Raw genomic sequence first — 20,064 nt, 5'->3', positions numbered from 1 at the left:
AAGGTCCTACTGTATAGCCCAGGTAACTATATTCAATATCCCGTGATAAACCATAATGGAAAAGAATATGAAAAAGAATGTATATATGTGTAACTGAATCACTTTGCTGTACAGCAGAAATTAACACAGCATTTTAAATCAACTATACTTCAATAAAATTAAAAATAAATGCACCATGTAAAAGAGTACATAATACCTGACACAAATGTTAAGATTATTATTATTATTATATTTACTCTTTATCATAAATTTATCACATTGGTGGTATTACATTGATTTTAAAAATAGGGAATTGAGGTTTAAAGAAGTTAAATAATTTGAAAGACACAGCTAGTAAGAAGCAGAGTCAGGATTTGATCTCAGATTGGACTCCCAAATATCTGCTATTAATTTTGATGCAGAATTCCCTCAAAAAGCATGCTTTTTTTAAAAAAACCCAAAAACAAAAATTAAAAGGGAAGGAACAAACTAGGAAAGTGTTTAGAATTATATCACTTTCAAAGGGTTTCATTTATTATATAAAGGGCCTTCATAAATCAATAATAAACTTTTCCTAATACAACAATGGGCAAATTACTGATATACCAATTCATGATAGTGGCTAAAGGACATATAAGGTGTTCAAGACTCAAACTGTAAATTAAAAAAAAAACACTTTAAATTAAATACACCAGTGTCATTTTTTCTATTTTTTCCCCCACATGAGAACATCTTATATCCATTCATAAAATGGCTGTGGTGAAACAGGCACTTTCAAACAGCTGCTGTCATCATTACTAGTGTTAACTTTGGTGGCAGGGAATTTGCCTTAAACTCCTTCTCTTTTGACCTAGTTATTTAATTTCTAGGAATCAATAAAATTAATTTAAAAATTAAAAAATGAATCAGATGCATAAACAAAGATTTATGTTCAACGATGTTTATCACAGCATTATTTATATGACCAAAAATGTGAGAAGAGCCTTCATATCTGTCAGTAGGGAATGGTTAAAAAATTATGGGACAGGCATATGATTGCAGTCATTAACAATCATGTTTTAGAAAAGGAGTGATATGAGAAAATGCATATGATAAATTGTTAAGTGAAAAAAGCAGGAAACCTCCAATTTTATAAAAGCACAATATGTGCCAATGTGTGTGTGTGTGTGTGTGTGTGTGTATACATATATAAAGAAAATACATGAAAAGGACAAGGTTATCACTCAAGAATGATACTCACTTTCCTTACTACAATTTTCAAAACATCTACGACAGTAATTCAGGAAAAAATAGCAATAATTTACTTCCCACCGACCTTTACATCCAAAACGTCTTTGATGTGAACACAAGCAAGTCCATGCTTTAATCAATACCTTATAGTTGGAGCCTGAATACTCTAAAGCAGAGTGGGAAGAACTCCTGCTTCAGGGAGCTGTATTCCCAAGGTCATGTCAGGGTGAGGAGGCGAAAAAGAAAGCAGGACATCAGCAGAAATGCCCTTCCCTACACGGAGGGGACATTTGTTGGCAGCCAGGATGAAATGTGAGAGGACTGAGATTTGGCTCTCCCCACAGAAGCTGCCCCAGCTCCTTCTGTTCACGTCGCCACTGACAGACTCTGCAATCACGCGGGAGCCAGGTTACATGTGTGTGTGTGGAACACCAAACGACTGTCAAAGTGCCTTCTGCCAATTTGTTGAAAGTAATAATAGTAAAATAGAATAGTATTGACGACATTACATTATTTGATGGGCAGAGTACACCACTGTCCCTACCAAACATTATTTAGATTTTTGTTAAAGAGTAGGGATGCTATGCTTTTCTATTTGCTGTGAAACTGCCCAGTAAATTGAGGGTGTAACAGATTATTCAGTAATTGGTACCTAAGAGGCATCTTTTAAAACATTTTTTTTAAATTTTAACATCTTTATTGGAATATAATTGCTTTACAATGGTGTGTCACTTTCTGCTTTATAACAAAGTGAATCAGCTATACATATACATGTATGCCCATATCTCCTCCCTCTTGTGTCTCCCTCCCACCCTCCCTATCCCAACCACTCTAGATGGTCACAAAGCACCAAGCTGATCTCCCTGTGCTATGCGGCTGCTTCCCACTAGCTAGCTATTTTACATTTGGTAGTGTATATATGTCCATGCCACTCTCTCACTTTGTCCCAGCTTACCCTTCCCCCTCCCTATGTCCCCAAGTCCATTCTCTACGTCTGCGTCTTTATTCCTGTCCTGCCCTTAGGTTCTTCAGAACCTGTTTTTTTTTTTTTTTTTAGATTCCATATATATGTGCTAGCATACGGTATTTGTTTTTCTCTTTCTTACTTACTTCACTCCATATGACAGAGTCTAGGTCCATCCACCTCACTACAAATAACTCAGTTTCATTTCTTTTTATGGCTGAGTAATATTCCATTGTATATATGTGCCACATCTTCTTTATCCATTCATCTGTCGATGGACATTTAGGTTGTTTCCATGTCCTGCCTATTGTAAACAGAGCTGCAATGAACATTGTGGTACATGACCCTTTTTGAATTATGGTTTTCTCAGGGTATATGCCCAGCAGTGGGATTGCTGGGTCATATGGTAGTTCTATTTTTAGTTTTTTAAGGAACCTCCATACTGTTCTCCATAGTGGCTGTATCAATTTACATTCCCACCAACAGTGCAAGAGGGTTCCCTTTTCTCCACACCCTCTCCAGCATTTATTGTTTGTAGATTTTTTGATGATGGCCATTTTGACTGGTGTGAGGTGATACCTCACTGTAGTTTTGATTTGCATTTCTCTAATGATTAGTGATGTTGGGCATCCTTTCATGTGTTTGTTGGCAATCTGTATATCTTCTTTGGAAAAATGTCTATTTAGGTCTTCTGCCCATTTTTGGATTGGGTTGTTTGTTTTTTTCATATTGAGCTGCATGAGCTGCTTACAAATTTTGGAGATTAATCCTTTGTCAGTTGCTTCATTTGCAAATATTTTCTCCCATTCTGAGGGTTGCTTTTTCGTCTTGTTTATGTTTCCCTTTGCTGTGCAAAAGATTTTAAGTTTCATTAGGTCCCATTTGTTTATATTTCCATTTCTCTAGGAGGTGGGTCAAAAAGGATCTTGCTGTGATTTATGTCATAGAGTGTTCTGCCTATGTTTTCCTCTAACAGTTTTATAGTGTCTGGTCTTACATTTAGGTCTTTAATCCATTTTGAGTTTATTTTTGTGTATGGTGTTAGGGAGTGTTCTAAAGTTTTTTTTAACTTTTCAGGTCAATTTTTTTATACTGTACTTATTTGTCAAAATAAAGATTTTCACATTAAAAGAATTAACCATATGTTTAAGTTTCAATCTACAGGCTGTTCTTGCTTCATCACTTTCCTATACCTCTGACCCCTCCTGACATCCACTCCATCCCCAAATATATTCTGAATCCATCCACTTCTATCTGCATTATAACCCACTAGTCAAAGCCAAGCCAAATGTATCCAGACTGATACATTTTTCCTTCTAAACAGGTCTCCCTCCTTCCATTCCTGCCCTTTATAATCTGTTCTCTGCCTGGTAATCCAAGTGATGTTTTACAAATGTAAATCAGATCACTTCAGGCCTGTACCTAAATCCCATCAATGGCGTTTGATGACACTTTGAATAATATCTATACTCCTTACATTGGTATTAAGGTTCTACCTGATCTGACCCTGCCAACCTCTCTGATTTCACCTGATCCCACTCTTCCCTACACACCCATTTCCAGAGCCTTCTTACTGTCCCCAATGATGTCAAGCTTGTTGCCACCATGGGACCTTTGTCCTAGCTCATCCTTCTGTCTGGAACACTTTTCCCCCAGACCTTTCTATCATTCACGCTTTAACCACCTCTTCACTAATTACCTTATTAACTACCTAATTTAAATTTCTCTATCACTTCACCCTGTTCTATTTGCTTCATAGCACTTAGCATTCTTTTTTTTATATATCAGTTATCTATTTCATAAATATTAGTGTATATATATCAATCCCAATCTCTCAATTCATCCCCCCTCCCCGCTTTCTCCCCTTGGTGTCCATACGTTTGTTCTCTACATCTGTGTCTCTATTTTTGCCTTGCAAACCAGTTCATTTGTACCATTTTTAGCATTCTTCAACAGTATTTTTTTTTAATGTGTTTTATATGTCTGTCTCCTCTAACTAGAATGTAAGTCCCATGGAACAGGAATCTGGTCTGTCTTGTATCCTTCATTCCTAGAATCGTGCCTGGCAGGTAAAATATTTATTGAATGAATGAACATGTATTTAATCATATTAAATATAGATTTTCTGTTCTTGATCTGTTGAACAGGAAGCACATAACTTACATATATATTCTAAAAAGCATTTCAAATACCACTAGACGATTTGGGGGGATGAAATATATCAATACCTAAGAGCCAGTGACTGGTTGCTTTTGGTAAGTGCTCCTGCTTGGTCATGAGAGGATTCCACTAAGTGCAGTGAGGTGATGGATGGAGAAGAGCCGACAGTGTGGGACAGGGCTGGGAGCAGAGGCGAGCTCCATGGCGGGGACGAGGAAGCGTATGGGACAAGGAGGATAATGATCCAGTCCAGCAGCTAACGGCCACAAGCAAGAGTGTGTGTTTGGTGTGCAAAGCACCGCAAAGCACGACATAGGAACGGGTGACGGCTTTAGGAACAGCTATCCGTGAATTGCAGGCTTGAGGCAATTTGATAACAGTTGCAGGTAGACTTCTGGTTCAGGGAGACAGATAAAGCCCAAAGTAGTAGGAATTGGAGTGTGAAGCAGGTTATTAAAACAGGAACTCGGACTCAAGGAACAAGGAGGGTGTCTGTAATTAGAACTGATGCACCAGACAGAGCCTGGATCTGGAGGTAAAGGCAGAAGTCCAGCTTTCTGTCCGGGCCCCCTGCTGAGCTAGATGGCTGCCAGCTGTGTGTGTGTGTGTGTGTGTGTGTGTGTGTGTGTGTGTGTGTGTGTATGTTTCAACAAGTTTAACATAGTCAAGAATATTTAATAAAACAAAATAAACAGTATCATCAGCCAGCAGAAGGCTGCGGTCAAAAGAAAACAGAAACAGAACTGGCCCTTTCGCGATAAAGCTTGTGCCTGAGACGAGAAAGAGGCACAATGACTTCTCGGAGGCTTCACAGCAAGTGCCATGGGACTAAAAGCACCTCAGAATATCACTTTTAGATATTTATGACCATCTATAATCACCGCGTAAAGCCAACAGTGTTATAAAGATCCCATTAGGAAAAGCAATCCTCTCACCTGTAGACCCATCTGCAAACGTGGGCCAGGCACCCCTGCACGGCGTGTTGTCGGGGGCCGGGGCAGAGGTGAGCCTCCAAACGGGCTGCCCGGTCACTGGTCCCAGGGCACGATGCTGGGCAAGGCTTCCTTCAGCCCTTCTTCCCGAGGTCTGCAGAGATCCTGGAGCAGCGTTCTGGGCTGTGACTGCAGAGTGGAATCACCTGGAGAGCTTTAAAAATTCCCGAAGCCTGAGTCCCACACCTAGAGATACTGATGTAATTAGCCCGAGGTGCAGGCAGAGTTCCCGTGATTTTTAAAAGCTCCCAGCGGGATCTAAGGGGTGGCCTGGAGACCAGGCCTGAACTGCCCACTGATGGTGGGGTCAGCTGTGTCGGCTCTGGTGGGGAGGGCCGCCGAGGGGTACCTGGGCACCAGGCAGTCAGATCACTTCTATCAATTCCCAGCATCAGCGGCTGTGAATCTATTGGATCTGTTTTTTTTGTTGTTGTTGTTCTATCAGATCAATTCCCAGCACAAATAGCTTTCCTATATCTTGACATTATCAGTAAATAATTTTAAAAAATTTCACACAGATTTTATTTCATTATTTAAAACATGAATTTTTACTCCTTGTTCTTTCACGTGGTAGAATAAGACATTCAAGCTCAGGGCCTGGCTTGGGGCCACATGTTGCACTAATCATTTTGTTTGAAGCAGTAGTGCTTAGTGATGAATAAAGCAGGGCCTAGACTCAGCCAGACCTACCTTAAAATCCCAGCTCTGCCTCTTCTGAAATCCACAAGTGAAACTGAAGATCTCTCCTTCAGGATCCCTTTTTCTCTCTCTAACCCAAGTGTCTCTAGGCCTCAGCCGTCTCTGGGGCCATATTCGTCTCTCCACCTACATTTTGCTGGCCTACTGCCTTCACTGGCTTATGTGGCACCTCTGGTCCCTTGAGAAGCCACCCTCCCACTCCCCACTGCCACTGGGCATCCCCAGAAGGTGTCCCTCCTGTGCCCTACGGCCTGGTGACCGTGGGACTTGCTGGACGCCCTCCCCCCACTCTCCTTCCATCCCCCAGGAGCAGTCGTCTTCTAGGCCTGTGGCCACGGGACTTGGCTCCTCACTGCACGCTGACCCCCAGCTGACAGGCCACTGCTCTGGGCTGCTCTGCGGGACACAGGTGTCAACTCTTACGGTGGTCAAGTGCTGAGGTCACATCATAATTTTATAGGAATGTGGGAGAAACTGAAACCCTCCTCCATAGAGTGTCCCAAAGCAGTACAGCTGTGCCCTTCACAGTTTCTCGAGAAGCAACTCTTGATGTTTTCGACCAGCTTTTTCCTCCTAGACTCAGACATGGATCTGAAGGTGGGGCTGGGTGTAGATTCAAGCCACAGTTCCTGTCTTGTGTTAGAAGTCCACATCTGCCTTCGACTGTCGGGCTGCTGTGACACAAATACCATAAACTGGGCGGCTTATAAACTACAGAAATTTGCTTTTCACAGTTCTGGAGGTCCTGGGGTTCTGCAGAGGGCCCTCTTTCTGGTTCACAGATAGCTGTCTTTTCACTGTGTCCTCACATGGCAGAAGGGGCTAGGGAGTTCTGTGGGGCCTCTTTTATAAGGGCACTAATCCCAATCACGAGGGGACACAAACGTTCAGACCATAGCACCGTCCCATTCCAATGGCTACTTAAAGGTCTCTTTAAACACTCATCTTTCCTTAGGATAAGTTCTCTCTAAAGAGCTCTTCAAACCTCCCCTCCCCCAAGATTATCCCCTTCACCTGGCCTTCAGAAGAGTCCAGTGTTTCTTAATTCTAGGGGCGGACAGAACTAGCATTGTTTTCCAGGAGGCTTCTTAACAAGCATGTCAAAGGCCTCAGTGAGGCCCACCTGTCCTGTTCATTCAACAGACGCCCCCAGAAGATCTGAACCCTATAGTAGAAGGCTCCGAAGCAAGATCTTTGCTATGTCTATATCAAAGCATCTTTTGACTCTTCTCCTTCTGTTTTCTATTTTCTCTCTTTTTCTTTTCATATATTCTTATTAACATTTTAGTTCAAAGGGTACCTCCTTCTGAGTTTTCTTTCCTTTTTTTTTTTCATTCTGTGGTCTCAGGTTTGCTTATACAGTAACGTTTTGTTGGTTTGTTTATATTTTTTATTTTCTTTGCTATTTCATTAGCATTCTCATTAATTTCTAAAATCAAGTCAGGGAAAAGGAAACAGGCACCAAACTGAGTTTTCTTTCCTTTTAACAACAGAAGAATTCCAGAATGTCATAAGAAAAATAAAGGCAGCAACACAAGAATATCAACTGAGCAACTTATTTACTGCAGTTGAATTTATCTCAGCACTGACAAAAAAATTATGGTTGAACAGAAAATGAGTAAGAGAAACAAGTTTTCTTTCACGTAGTTTAGAATTTCCAGCGGCATAAGAGTTCCATTCACCATTTGAAATGTCCCACATGGGGTATATTCAAAGTCAGAAACTCCAAAAGCAATGTAACTTAGTACTTAGAAAAAAGAACTATGTGTCAGAATATAGTACTTTTGCCAGAGAAACATTCCACACAGATAAAAAGTCAGGCTAGAGATAAAACAGACATTTCAATTGAAGAAACATTTAAAGATTTTGCCCCAACAGATCTTTGTTGAGTGGCAAGCTCTGTGCTAGCTACTAGGTTCTTGAACTCAATACTCAGAGAATTATAAAAATAAAGTTAGTCTTGCTATCTTTGCTCGGCTTCCAAATTTTTTTTTTTTAGGTTTTTTTGTCTTTTTAAAAATTTTAACACTCAATAAAAAAAATGTAGTGCTTTCACTTCATTAGTGAAATATTTCATGCCAATTGCAGCATAAGCAGAAAACAGGGTTACTTCTCCCCTAAAACACTTTGAACTGTTTACACGGAAGAAAGGTTCTCAACTGGCACTATTTTAAAAATAGAATTTTATTATATTTTGTAGTATTATCAATACCAGATTAGTCACATCTGTCACATTTAGTCTGTAAATCAAGTTGTTAGTAGAATCTCGTTATTGTTCACTGAAGAACACTGTTTAGTATCTTAAATCCCATCTAAAATCTGTAAAGCAGATTTCTTTTGGCAGACGGGATTTGACAGCTCACAGGGAGCACGTGCGTGGTCCTGTGCGCAGGCGCAGCGGGTGGCCCGTGGGAACCTGATTAAAGCTGGGAAAAGAGGCGAAACAATGATTTAGTTATACAGACTAAGAATTAATTATTTCCACCCAACACGTTCAGTATCAAAGCAAGCCGATCTCACTTACTGTCAGACACAGCAGAGCTGGGAAACAGATAATGGTTCCGTGGCAAACATCCCTTTGCTGAATATTCTATGTATGGTTAGTGAAATGATTGAAGGATGAGTTCCAATCCTGAGGCTTTTATAGCATCCAGCCGTTGTGGCTCCTCTGATTCTTTCTGGACTCAGTAGACACCTCCGGTTTCAAAAAGGCCCTTTTAACATTTTTCAACAGGCAAATAAATATAAACTGAAGTTTTTCTGAACCACCTTGCTGCCTGGCCCTAAACGCCATCCAACTAATACACAAAGATCCTTGAAAACCCCCCAAATGTGACTCTTTAATTATTCAGCAACATGTTGTTTAGCGGCAGATGAAAAACCAAAAGCATTGGAAGGAGAAATGTTTCAGGACTATGAAGCTAAATTGGGAATGCAAATTTTTTATGATTGAAATAAGTATCACCGCCGGGACTTTTTTTTTTTAAATCAACCTCACCTTTCCTCTGTCAAAGAGTCTCTCTCTTTATCCAAGTGTCTTATCTTTTTCAGTGGAAAATAAAGCTAAGCATCATTTTACCAATTATTTATTTTCCCATTTTGAATAACCAGGTACATTTCAGGTTGTAAACAATGTTAGGGTGAAACCCATAGATTCACAATCTTGTGATCCATCTTTCTTGGCATTTTTGCAGGAGAATAAATGACAACAACAATAAAAATACTGTGACATTGAAATTTTATATCTACAGTGAGGATGTTTATGGGCGTTGCGTAATTGTCCTAGTCACCTCTGAAGTTGTGGAATGGAAGGGGAAGCAAAGAGGTAGCTTCTTTAAGGAGCCTCAAATGGGTCTTCTAGGAGGGAAATGTAATAAGATATGATGGCACTCACCTGTATCCTCAGGATTGAGACTTGTGAAGGAGAAGCAGAGGAAAAAAAGACTATTTCTTGCCCTTCTTGCAGTATCCGGGGAATTTATAATTGGGAGCAGAAGAGGTAGACATCAGAAGTCAGTCCTGAGGAAGTGTAACATTGAGTGAGGCACTATGATGTTCTTTTTGTGTTTCATCTATCCAACCTCTGTGCCTAGCCCAATACCTAGCAAATGTGTTCAATACGTATTTGTTGAGTTAGTTTATATTTTCTTTCCACCCAAATTCTAGGCAATTTGCCCAGGCTTAAAGGTGCAAAGACTCTGTCAGAAGCAATGAGACAAATTAAAGCTGTTATGGTAGGAGCACTTTAATAAACAAAGAAAATAGGGCTATAAAATTTGGGAGTTGTATTAGTCAGAATATGTTAGGCTACTTGATGGTAATGAACAACCCCTCCAATCTCAGAGACTTATTAACATAAAGAAAATTTATTTCTAACTCATGCAAAGACTAATGCAGATGTTCCTGGTCAGGTCATTCTTTTAGGTGGCTCTCTTCCAAGTGGTGACACAGGGATCCAGGCTCTTTCCATCTAGTACTTTTGTCATCCCCTATGCCACCGTTGTCTTCCAGTCTATCTTTTCCAACCAGCTAACCATGGAATGAAAAGACAGCATGGAGAAGGTGCAGCCTTGTTTTATCCTGGAAGTTATACATCAATTCTGCAACAAATTTTTTTTCATTGATGGAGTTATACATCAATTCTGCAACAAAATTTTAATAAAAATGGTCCCCAACAGATATTAGTGACTGGAAAATATAGTTCAGCTAGGTACCCAGAGAGAGAAAGGGGTTTGGTGAGTATCTAGCCAGTCTTTGCCATGAGAACCTGCTAAAAATACTGATAAAGAGAGTAATAAGACAGAGCTAATGGCTGGAGAAGCCAAGCCACAGTAATAATGTCAACTTGTCAGCAGTCATGAAGACCAGGGAGGAACAATCAAACAATAGCAACAAACCAGGAAGGCAGGGCAAGGACAGTGCAGGGACACAGAACCATAGCAAAAATCCAGCACAAGTGAAGAGTGGGGGGTGGAGAGTGAAGGTCTGGGCCAGATAATTTCTAGACCTCCAAGGAGAACCACCTTGAGATATTGCTAGGAGAAGAAAGTTACTTGGAGGAGCTTGGCTTTAGACAGGCCTCCCTGTGAGGGCCAGATACACAGACCACTTTAATAGTTATACATGTATTGCTCATAACCTGTGGGCTCCAGGAAGGTGAAACTTATTAGTTACAAGTCACATAACCTCAAACATATACATAAGCATACTAGTAATTTTCATTTATTGAGCACCTGTTTTCCAGGCACTTTATGTATATCATCTCTAATCCTTACAATAGCCCTGTAATGTACTAGTTTTCCTTAGTTTCCATGAGGAAACTAAAGTTTAGAGGAATTAATTTGTCAGCCATTTTGTAGTGATATAGCTGGACTTGAACATAGTGAATCTGACACTAAATTCCAAACTACAGTGTAGTGGCACCTACATCTATGTTCCTGTTCCCTATGATATATGTCCATATATACCAAAATGCCTATTTTATGAGGAAGTGCATCAAATAGCTACTGTCACATACAAACCACCCCAAAACACAGTGTTTCAAGAACTCTTTTGCCATATGATCCAGTAATCCCACTCCTGGGCATTTATCTAGACAAAACTACAAATCGAAAAGATACATGCACCCTGATGTTCATTGCAGCACTATTTACAATAGCCAAGACATGGAAGCAACCTAAATGTCCATCGACAGATGAATGGATAAAGAAGATGTGGTATATATATGCAATGGAATATTACTCAGCCATAAAAAAGAATGAAATAAGGTCATTTGCAGCAACATGAATGGGCCTAGAGATTATCATACTAAGTAAAGTAAGTCAGAAAGAGAAAGACAAATACCATATGATATCACGTATATGTGGAATCTAAAATATGACACAAATGAACATATCTAAGAAACAGAAACAGACTCACAGACATAGAGAACAGACTTGTGGTTGCCAAAGGGGAGGGGTTAGGGGAGGGATGGATTGGGAGTTTGGGGATAGCAGATGCAAACTATTACATATAGGATGAATAAACAACAAGGTCCTACTGTATAGCCCAGGGAACTATATTCAATATCCTGTGATAAACCATAATGGAAAAAGAACATGAAATAGAATATATATATATATTCTATTTCATATTGTTTGCTGTACAGCAGAAATTAACATTGTAAATCAACTATACTTCAATACAAATTGTTTCCAAAAAAAGAACTCTTCATTATTTTTCACAAGTCTGTAGTTGGCTGAGCAGTTCTGCTGATGGGGCGGGGTTTGGCTGGTGTCTCTCATGCATCCGTGGCCAGCTGGCATGTGGGCTGGGGGCTGCCTCATCTGGAATGGCCTCAGCCAGGGTAACTTGGTTCTGCTCCATGAGTTCTCTCATTCTTGTTCTCGTGACAGCAGCAAGACTCCAAGAGAGAATGGAAGCACAAGGTCTCTTGAGATCTAGGCTTAGAGCTGGGACACCACCACTTCTGCCATGTTGGCCAAAGAGAGTCACCAGACCAGCCCAGGTTCAAGAGTGGGGAAATAAAATCTATCTCTTGATGGGAGGAGCTAAAAAGTCACTTTGCAGAAGGCTTGGATATGAGAACAGGTAGAGAATTGGGGCCATTTTTGCAATCAACCACCCACATCTAATATCTTAGATATTTTCCCCCTAAAATAAAGTACATAAGAGAACATGTTTGCCTAAAATGTCATTTTATTAATTGGTGGAATAACATGGGAGTCTTCTAGAATATATGTGTTATCTAGTCCCTCTGGTCTGAAAAGCACTAGATAGTGTGTTGGATAAATACCTTTTGTCCAAAGGTAAAAGGTAAAGTGGATAAATACCTTTTTTATTTAGCGAGTCAGGGCACAAAAATACCCACTTCCAGCCACTAGATCCATCTAAACAGAAAAGCTTTGCAGTAGAAGATTTTTAAAAAGCAAGATAAAATTGAAAATTGAAAATCTGACTTCCTGTATGCCTGGCAAAGAAGCAGGGAGGGCAGGGGAGGAAGTTGTGAATGTGTGATGAGCAGCTGGCTTTTATTTTTAAACACATATTACTGTTACCCAGATTTTTTTTTTTTCTAGAAAAATGAAAAGAGACGTATAAGGGATTCTAGCACACAGGAATACCATTTCCAGTAGATGCCAATGTGATTGACATGGTCTTCTCAATAGAAAGTCTTCTCTTTGTAGTCTATTTATTTAGTCTACTTAGACTATTTTATTTAGTCTATTTAGTCTATTTAGAATGGGAAAAAGAAATGCACAATAAATGCTGAAAGGTGAAAAATACTATTGATTGTTAGTAGGTCCTCAAGAGATGTTTGAAATGCCTGAATCAAGCTTTACTCACTATTGCAACAGACTTTTCTTTCAAGTTTAGTGTTGTTGTTTGTGAGCTTGAGAACCTACATTTCATACTCCTCTAACGCTAAAAGTCTTTGTTCAGAGGGAATAATCCAGTACCATCCGTGGTAACCAGGGTGCTCGAATATTATTTTTAGGTCCAAACTTATGAGTAAACTAAAAGCACAACATTAAGAAAGCCTCAGGGAGAGCCAACCAAATGCTCCCTCTTTTCTCCTGAGGCCACTTGATAGTAAATCCAGAAATGATAAAGCAACTGACACATAAGCAAATTGCTTTGTAGGTTTTATGGCCAATTTATGGAACTAATTTCTACAAACTCTCACCAAAGGTTGCAAAAAAACAAAACAAAATACAACAAAAAAAACCCAAACCAATAAACAAAAAAACCATCCACAGGGACCAGTAAGATAATATAAATGACTAAAGCAAGCAGGGGGTAAGGAGTAGTGGTGATTATGGTGAACCCCATCTAAAGAGAAATGTTAAAAACTTAAACCAAACAAAAAACATTGTGTAAACCAAACAAAGCAAGTCTGTGGGTCAGATGTGATCTGTGCTTTGCTGATTCATGACTTCTACTCAGATCAAAGCCAAATCGAGAGAAAACGAGATACCTCTAGCCATAACTTCTTATGCCAAATCAACACAAGGATTAAAGAAAGTTTTCCAGCTCCTTTTCTACCCTCTCCTTTGGCAAATTAAAGTAATATTATAAAATTATGTGTCAATCTCAAGAAGCACAATTATATGTGATTATCAACTCTGAGATTCACCTTGAGTTTTCTCTGAAATTATCTATGCATGCTGAGAAACGCAAAAACAAGTATTTGGGGATAACAAAGATTCTAAACACCACATTTTCTTTTGAAACATACATGAAATTTAGACAAAAGCTATTTTTGCTTATTTCAATAGGCCTTAAAGAATGTATTGTGAAGCCTGAATATAACTGGGACCCAACGTGGCTCAGTGTATGTGCAGGGTCAGTTGAAAGAAATAGCAGAGAAGCACAAAAGAAATTGACATTCATCTATATGTCCCCAAGTAAAACAACCTGAGATATAAAGAAAACCCCTATAAGAAAAATCACTAAAAACATGACTAGAGTTACTTTTTGAACCACTCTCCACAGTATTTCATAGTGCATCATCTTTATTTCCATCTAAGTTACTGGAGAATTTGTTCTTTTTGATTCTGTGAATGATGTTCTCCCTGGAAATGTCACCTCAAGAAACAAGTACCCATTCTATAATATTCGATCTCTTGTTTTTCTTTTTAGTCACCTTGTTGGTGTTTATGTTTGATCTCCATAACGTAAATATGTACTGTTTCGCTTTTTAAAGACCTACGAAGATCTATTTAAAGATTTATAAGACTTACGAGATCTATAGAAGATGTTCTATAGACAATGAATATCACTGATTGCAATTATGAGCTGATACCCTAGAAATAAACAACTAAATTTGTAGTTAATATTTTTGCTTCCTTCTTAGACTCCATCAGGGAATTTCCAGATTTTCAGAATCACTCAAAAACAGCATTGATGGAGATCTTTTAGGCCAATGTGCCTTCCCCAAACAGCACTTAGCTGCTCGAAATAAAGTGAAAGAAAGCCCCAAATATGAGAAACTTTACAGGGACTTGGCTATAATTCCTCTCCTCTAAAGGATACTTTTGAAAAAAAGAAAACACCTTGGTTTATAATAGGCACATATAATAATCAAACTATTTCAATGCCATTTAGCCTTTGAAAAAAGACCAGAGAGATGGAGGTGGAGATAAAGTTCTTAATGTCCAGCCAAACCTCTTAACAATCGTCTCTTCTGCTCTCTGCCACTGTTTTCCACACAGGCAGCAGCTGCTACTCCATCAATCTACTCCCCATTCCCAGTTGCCCACTATAAAATTCTTCCCCCACATGCACCCGGCACAGCGTCTCCCACTCACAGAGGTGGCACAGAGTGGCCGACAATCTGTTTCTTTCTCTCCCATCCACGCTTTCCCTCCCCTCCACGTGGCTCCTCTATTCTCTCTCCACCTCCAGTCCCACCCCCAACCCTAGGGCCTCCATTTACGCTCCCCACAAAGACACTCTGGGAACTCTCACTCTGATTATATTCCTTGGGAAAATCTGTCCATTACCCAGATTCTGCACCAAAGAGGAATGTCCAGGTGCTGGCATACCCACAAAGCAAGAATCCTCCTCTCTCGAAAAGCAGAGAGAAGGGAGAAAGGCCTCGTGTTCATTAATCCTGTTTATTCCAGTGATGCTTGAATAGACACGTCCTGTCCTGTGTGCAGCCCTGGGGGATTGCATAATTGTGCCAAGGAAGATACAAGCCCCTTCATGGCAGTAAAAATGTAATCCTTGTCAAACACAATGCTAACATACCTTCATGTCCCAAACCAATTACTGTTTCATCTGAGTCACTCATGTTTCCTTCCAGAATTTTTGGGCTGGAATTTTGTGGTAGGAAAATTTAATCTTCTCATGCTCTGATATGTAAGACAAGAAATCAGTTGCTTGAAGCTTTACCTTGTATTTACCAAGAAGAGGAAACAATGAGATTTAGTGACTCTGTTAGATTTTAAGCGGAAAAAGAATAATATTTTTGAATTAATCTACTGAATTTTCATCCATAATCTGTTCAGGCAATTCACCTAATTTAGTGACTTCAAAGAACAACCATTCCTGTGCGTCATGAACTCGGAAAGGGCTTTGTGGGGTGAGTCTTCTGCCTCCTATGGCTTGGGTGGGAGGTGGGGGGCAATCGGTGGAATTCAGCTGGGCTTCCTAAACGATCCATGACGATTTCGCTCATGTGCCTGGCGTCTTGGTGGGGATGGCTGGAAGACTGCACCCTTCTCATCTCTGTGTAATCTAAGATCCTCTCCATATAGTCTTTCCAGGGTAACTGGACTTTTTACATGGCAGTTCAGGGTTTCAAGAGCGAGGGTTCCAAGAGACAGAAAGAGATCTGCCAGTCTCTTAAGGACTGAGCTAGCAAAGGCACGCTGCCATTTCCACCATATTCTGTTGGTCAAAGCAGTTACGGGCTTTTAAAGTGAAGATTCACAGAGCCACAGTTTGATGGCAACAGTGTCAAAAAACTCCAAACAGACCCCCAAACTGTGACTATCCCTCATCCACCACACTTTTCCTTATCAGACGCTGTGCCTGGAAGACTCAGCTCAACTGGTTTCTTCCACAGCAGGGGTTGGCAAACAATGGCCCACAGACCACATCCCGCCCACCTCCCGTTTTTGCAAACAAAGCTTTACTGGAACACAATCACATTCATTTATATACTGTCTATGGCTGTTTTTACACTACAACAGTAGAGTTGAATAGTTGTGACAGAGACCATATGGCCCACAAAGCCTAAAATATTTACTCTCTGGCCCTTTACAGAAAAAGTTTGCCAACTCCCGTTCTATAGCATAGAGAGAACCTAGTTATCACAGAGGTAGTAGAAAAAATACCCCTTCCAGCCCTGGTCAATTGTGAGGCTGAGATAGAGTAGGGGGTGGGGAGCTCAGGCACGTGTATCTCATTGTGCCCTTATGAGTGGGTCCTCCAGGGGTTCTATAGTAAAAACATCCAGATGTAAGGGAATCTGAGGTCACGGCTGGTGGCATGTTCCTCTGGGGGAGGGGGACAGGGGCAGCCAGTCTCTAGGAGAAGACCTGCGCCCAGGCACTGCCAACACGGCAGGGCAGGATACTACAGCACTGCTAGCAAGTCTGCCTCACAGATGAGCTGGGGCAGCTCCTGTGGAGGCTGCTGGGGTCAGAAGGTCCTGTAGCCTTTGGTAAATAGGAGCACAGAGGTGGGCATGTCCCAGGGAGCAGCTTGGAGGATCTATGACCAGGAAAACTGGCTGGAACCAGACACACACCCTTGTGGCCATCAGTCTAGAGATGGGACCAGAGGCCCCACTCCCCAGGAGAACAATGAGAGTCTGAAGCTCCCCATGTGGACACGGGCCCTCAGGTCATGCAAAATGCACACTCCTCACCTCCTTCGTAAGAAGAGCCAGAGGAGGGGGAAAACTGAGTCATCTAAGAGAGTAAGAGAGATGGCTTAAACTCAACCAGCTGTGTTGCCATCCATTGTAGCAAGTTCAGACTTTGAACACTCCCCTGATCCCCAACTAATCAATAAGGTAGGCCTGAAGAATGTCATTATTTATGGGAAATAAACTACAATTTTTTTTTTTTTTGCACGCCTGAATGTAGACTATAACTTTTAGACCCTGTTGCAGTGAGAGTCTGTGAATATCTTTTTTTTTTTTTTCAAGTGTTCCCAGAAACGTATGCTTTTATTTTTTGACCTAAAGATCGGTGTTTGATGAAGTGATTGTAATCTTTAGAGGACCATGGTGTTGTCTCTCTTTCCCATATAGCCTTCAACTTCTGTGACTGCAGGGACCATAATTGGTGCATCTGTGCTAGTACCTAGCACAGTCTCAGGGATGTGGCAGATACTTAAAAATATTTGTGGCATGAATGAATGTTCTCTGCAGTTAGTGCATCTCCAGGAGCAGTAGACAGCTTTTTCTGTCTACTTTTTTTTTTTTTTTACATCTTTATTGGAGTATAATTGCTTTAAAATGGTGTGTTAGTTTCTGCTGTATAACAAAGTGAATCAGCTATACGTATACATATATCCCCATATCCCCTCCCTCTTGTGTCTCCCTCCCACCCTCCCTATCCCACCCCTCTAGGAGAACACAAAGCACCAAGCTGATCTCCCTGTGCTATGCAGCTGCTTCCTACTAGCTATCTATTTTACATCTGGTAGTGTATATATGTCCATGCCACTCTCACTTTGTCCCAGCTTACCCTTCCCCCTCCCCGTGTCCTCAAGTCCATTCTCTACATCTGCATCTCTATTCATGTCCTGCCCCTAGGTTCTTTTTTTTTTTTTTAACATCGTTATTGGAGTATAATTGCTTTACAATGGTGTGTTAGTTTCTGCTTTATAACAAAGTGCATCAGCTATACGTATACATATATCCCCATATCTCTTCCTTCCTGCATCTCCCTCCCTCCCACCCTCCCTATCCCACCCCTCTAGGTGGTCACAAAGCACAGAGCTGATCTTCCTGTGCTATGCGGTTGCTTCCCACTAGCTATCTATTTTACGTTTGATAGTGTATATATGTCCATGCCACTCTCTCACTTTGTCCCAGGTTACCCTTCCCCATCCCTGTGTCCTCAGATCCATTCTCTAGTAGGTCTGCGTCTTTATTCCCGTCCTGCCCCTAGGTTCTTCATGACCATTTTGTTTTGTTTTGTTTTTAGATTCCATATATATATGTGTCAGCATACGGTATTTGTTTTTCTCTTTCTGACTTACTTCACTCTGTATGACAGACTCTAGGTCCATCTACCTCACTACAAATAACTCAATTTCGTTTCTTTTTATGGCTGAGTAATATTCCATTGTATATATGCGCCACATCTTCTTTATCCATTCATCTGTTGATGGACACTTAGGTTGCTTTCATGTCCTGGCTATTGTAAATAGAGCTGCAATGAACATTGTGGTACATGACTCTTTTTGAATTATGGTTTTCTCAGGGTATATGCCCAGTAGTGGGATTGCTGGGTCGTATGGTAGATGTATTTTTAGTTTTTTAAGGAACCTCCATACAGTTCTCCATAGTGACTGTATCAATTTACATTCCCACCAACAGTGCAAGAGGGTTCCCTTTACTCCACACCCTCTCCAGCATTTATTGTTTGTAGATTTTTTGATGATGGCGATTCTGACTGGTGTGAGGTGATACTTCACTGTAGTTCTGATTTGCATTTCTCTAATGATTAGTGATGTTGAGCATCCTTTCATGTGTTTGTTGGCAACCTGCATATCTTCTTTGGAGAAATGTCTAGTTAGGTCTTCTGCCCATTTTTGGATTGCATTGTTTGTTGTTTTGATTTTGAGCTGCATGAGCTGCTTGTATATTTTAGAGATTAATCTTCTGTTAGTTGCTTCATTTGCAAATATTTTCTTGCTTTCTGAGGGTTGTCTTTTCGTCTTGTTTATAATTTCCTTTGCTGTGCAAAAGCTTTTAAGTTTCATTAGGTCCCATTTGTTTATTTTTGTTTTTATTTCCATTTCTCTAGAAGGTGGGTCAAAAAGGATCTTGCTGTGATTGATGTCATAGAGTGTTCTGCCTATGTTTTCCTCTAAGAGTTTGATAGTGTCTGGCCTTACATTTAGGTCTTTAATCCATTTTGAGTTTATTTTTGTGTATGGTGTTAGGGAGTGTTCTAATTTCATTCTTTTACATGTAGCTGTCCAGTTTTCCCAGCACCACTGTTGAAGAGGCTGTCTTTTCTCCATTGTATATTCTTGCCTCTTTTATCAAAGATAAGGTGACCATATGTGTGTGGGTTTATCTCTGGGCTTTCTATCCTGTTCCATTGATCTATATTTCTGTTTTTGTGCCAGTACCATACCATACTGTCTTGACTACTGTAGCTTTGTAGTATAGTCTGAAGTCAGGGAGACTGATTCCTCCAGCTCCGTTTTTCTTTCTCAAGATTGCTTTGGCTATTCGGGGTCTTTTGTGTTTCCATACAAATTGTGAAATTTTTTGTTCTAGTTCTGTGAAAAATGCCATTGGTAGTTTGATAGGGATTGCACTTAATCTGTAGAGTGCTTTGGGTAGTATGTCTGTGAATTTCTTACATTCTCTTAAGTTAAATCCATGTTGTAAATGTCTTAACATAAGTGCTAGGTCTTATCATCAAACTTCTAATAGCACTGGAATGAACCTCCTTCTTGAAAGGTGGAGGACATTCCTGTGGTAGGTCATAAAGTGAAGTTTATGAGCAGTTTGGCCTAGTTCCACTGTGGTTTGCATTGATAATGACCTTGGGCAATGCAGTGTAATATAATGTTGCAAGGAAGCCACTAAGGCCAGTTTCCTCTCAAGAAAATAACAGTGAAGTGAATACGACTCCCTTGCAAAGTTTCTGCTTCCACCCCAGCAACACTACCACTCTGTTCTACATGCTAAAAGGTGTGGGGCCACTTTTCTTATTTGCTAATAAACAGACCATTGGCTGTTAGAAACCAAAGCTGAAGGAGCAGTTTTTAGCTGCTGACTTCAAGTGCAAAGGTGTGGTAGTGTGACTTTCTTTAGCTGGGGCCCTGGCATGGTTG

General features: G+C 40.4%; 1 long non-coding RNA gene across 1 annotated transcript in view; it reads right to left on the bottom strand.

Annotated features, from left to right (window-relative positions):
- The window catches only part of LOC309631803, a 129,579-nt gene extending 111,856 nt beyond the window's left edge, over positions 1 to 17,723 (bottom strand). Inside the window, exon 1 of the long non-coding RNA XR_014246562.1 lies at positions 1,295 to 17,723. This is a non-coding gene — a long non-coding RNA (uncharacterized lncRNA). The remainder of the gene's footprint in view (positions 1 to 1,294) is intronic.
- Between the last annotated feature and the right edge of the window lie 2,341 nt (positions 17,724 to 20,064).

The sequence above is a fragment of the Balaenoptera borealis genome (assembly GCF_965194805.1).
Source record: "Balaenoptera borealis genome assembly, chromosome: 7".
NCBI lineage: Eukaryota > Metazoa > Chordata > Mammalia > Artiodactyla > Balaenopteridae > Balaenoptera > Balaenoptera borealis.
Note: the sequence above shows the minus strand (reverse complement) of the source record. Positions and strands in the feature narration are given on the sequence as shown.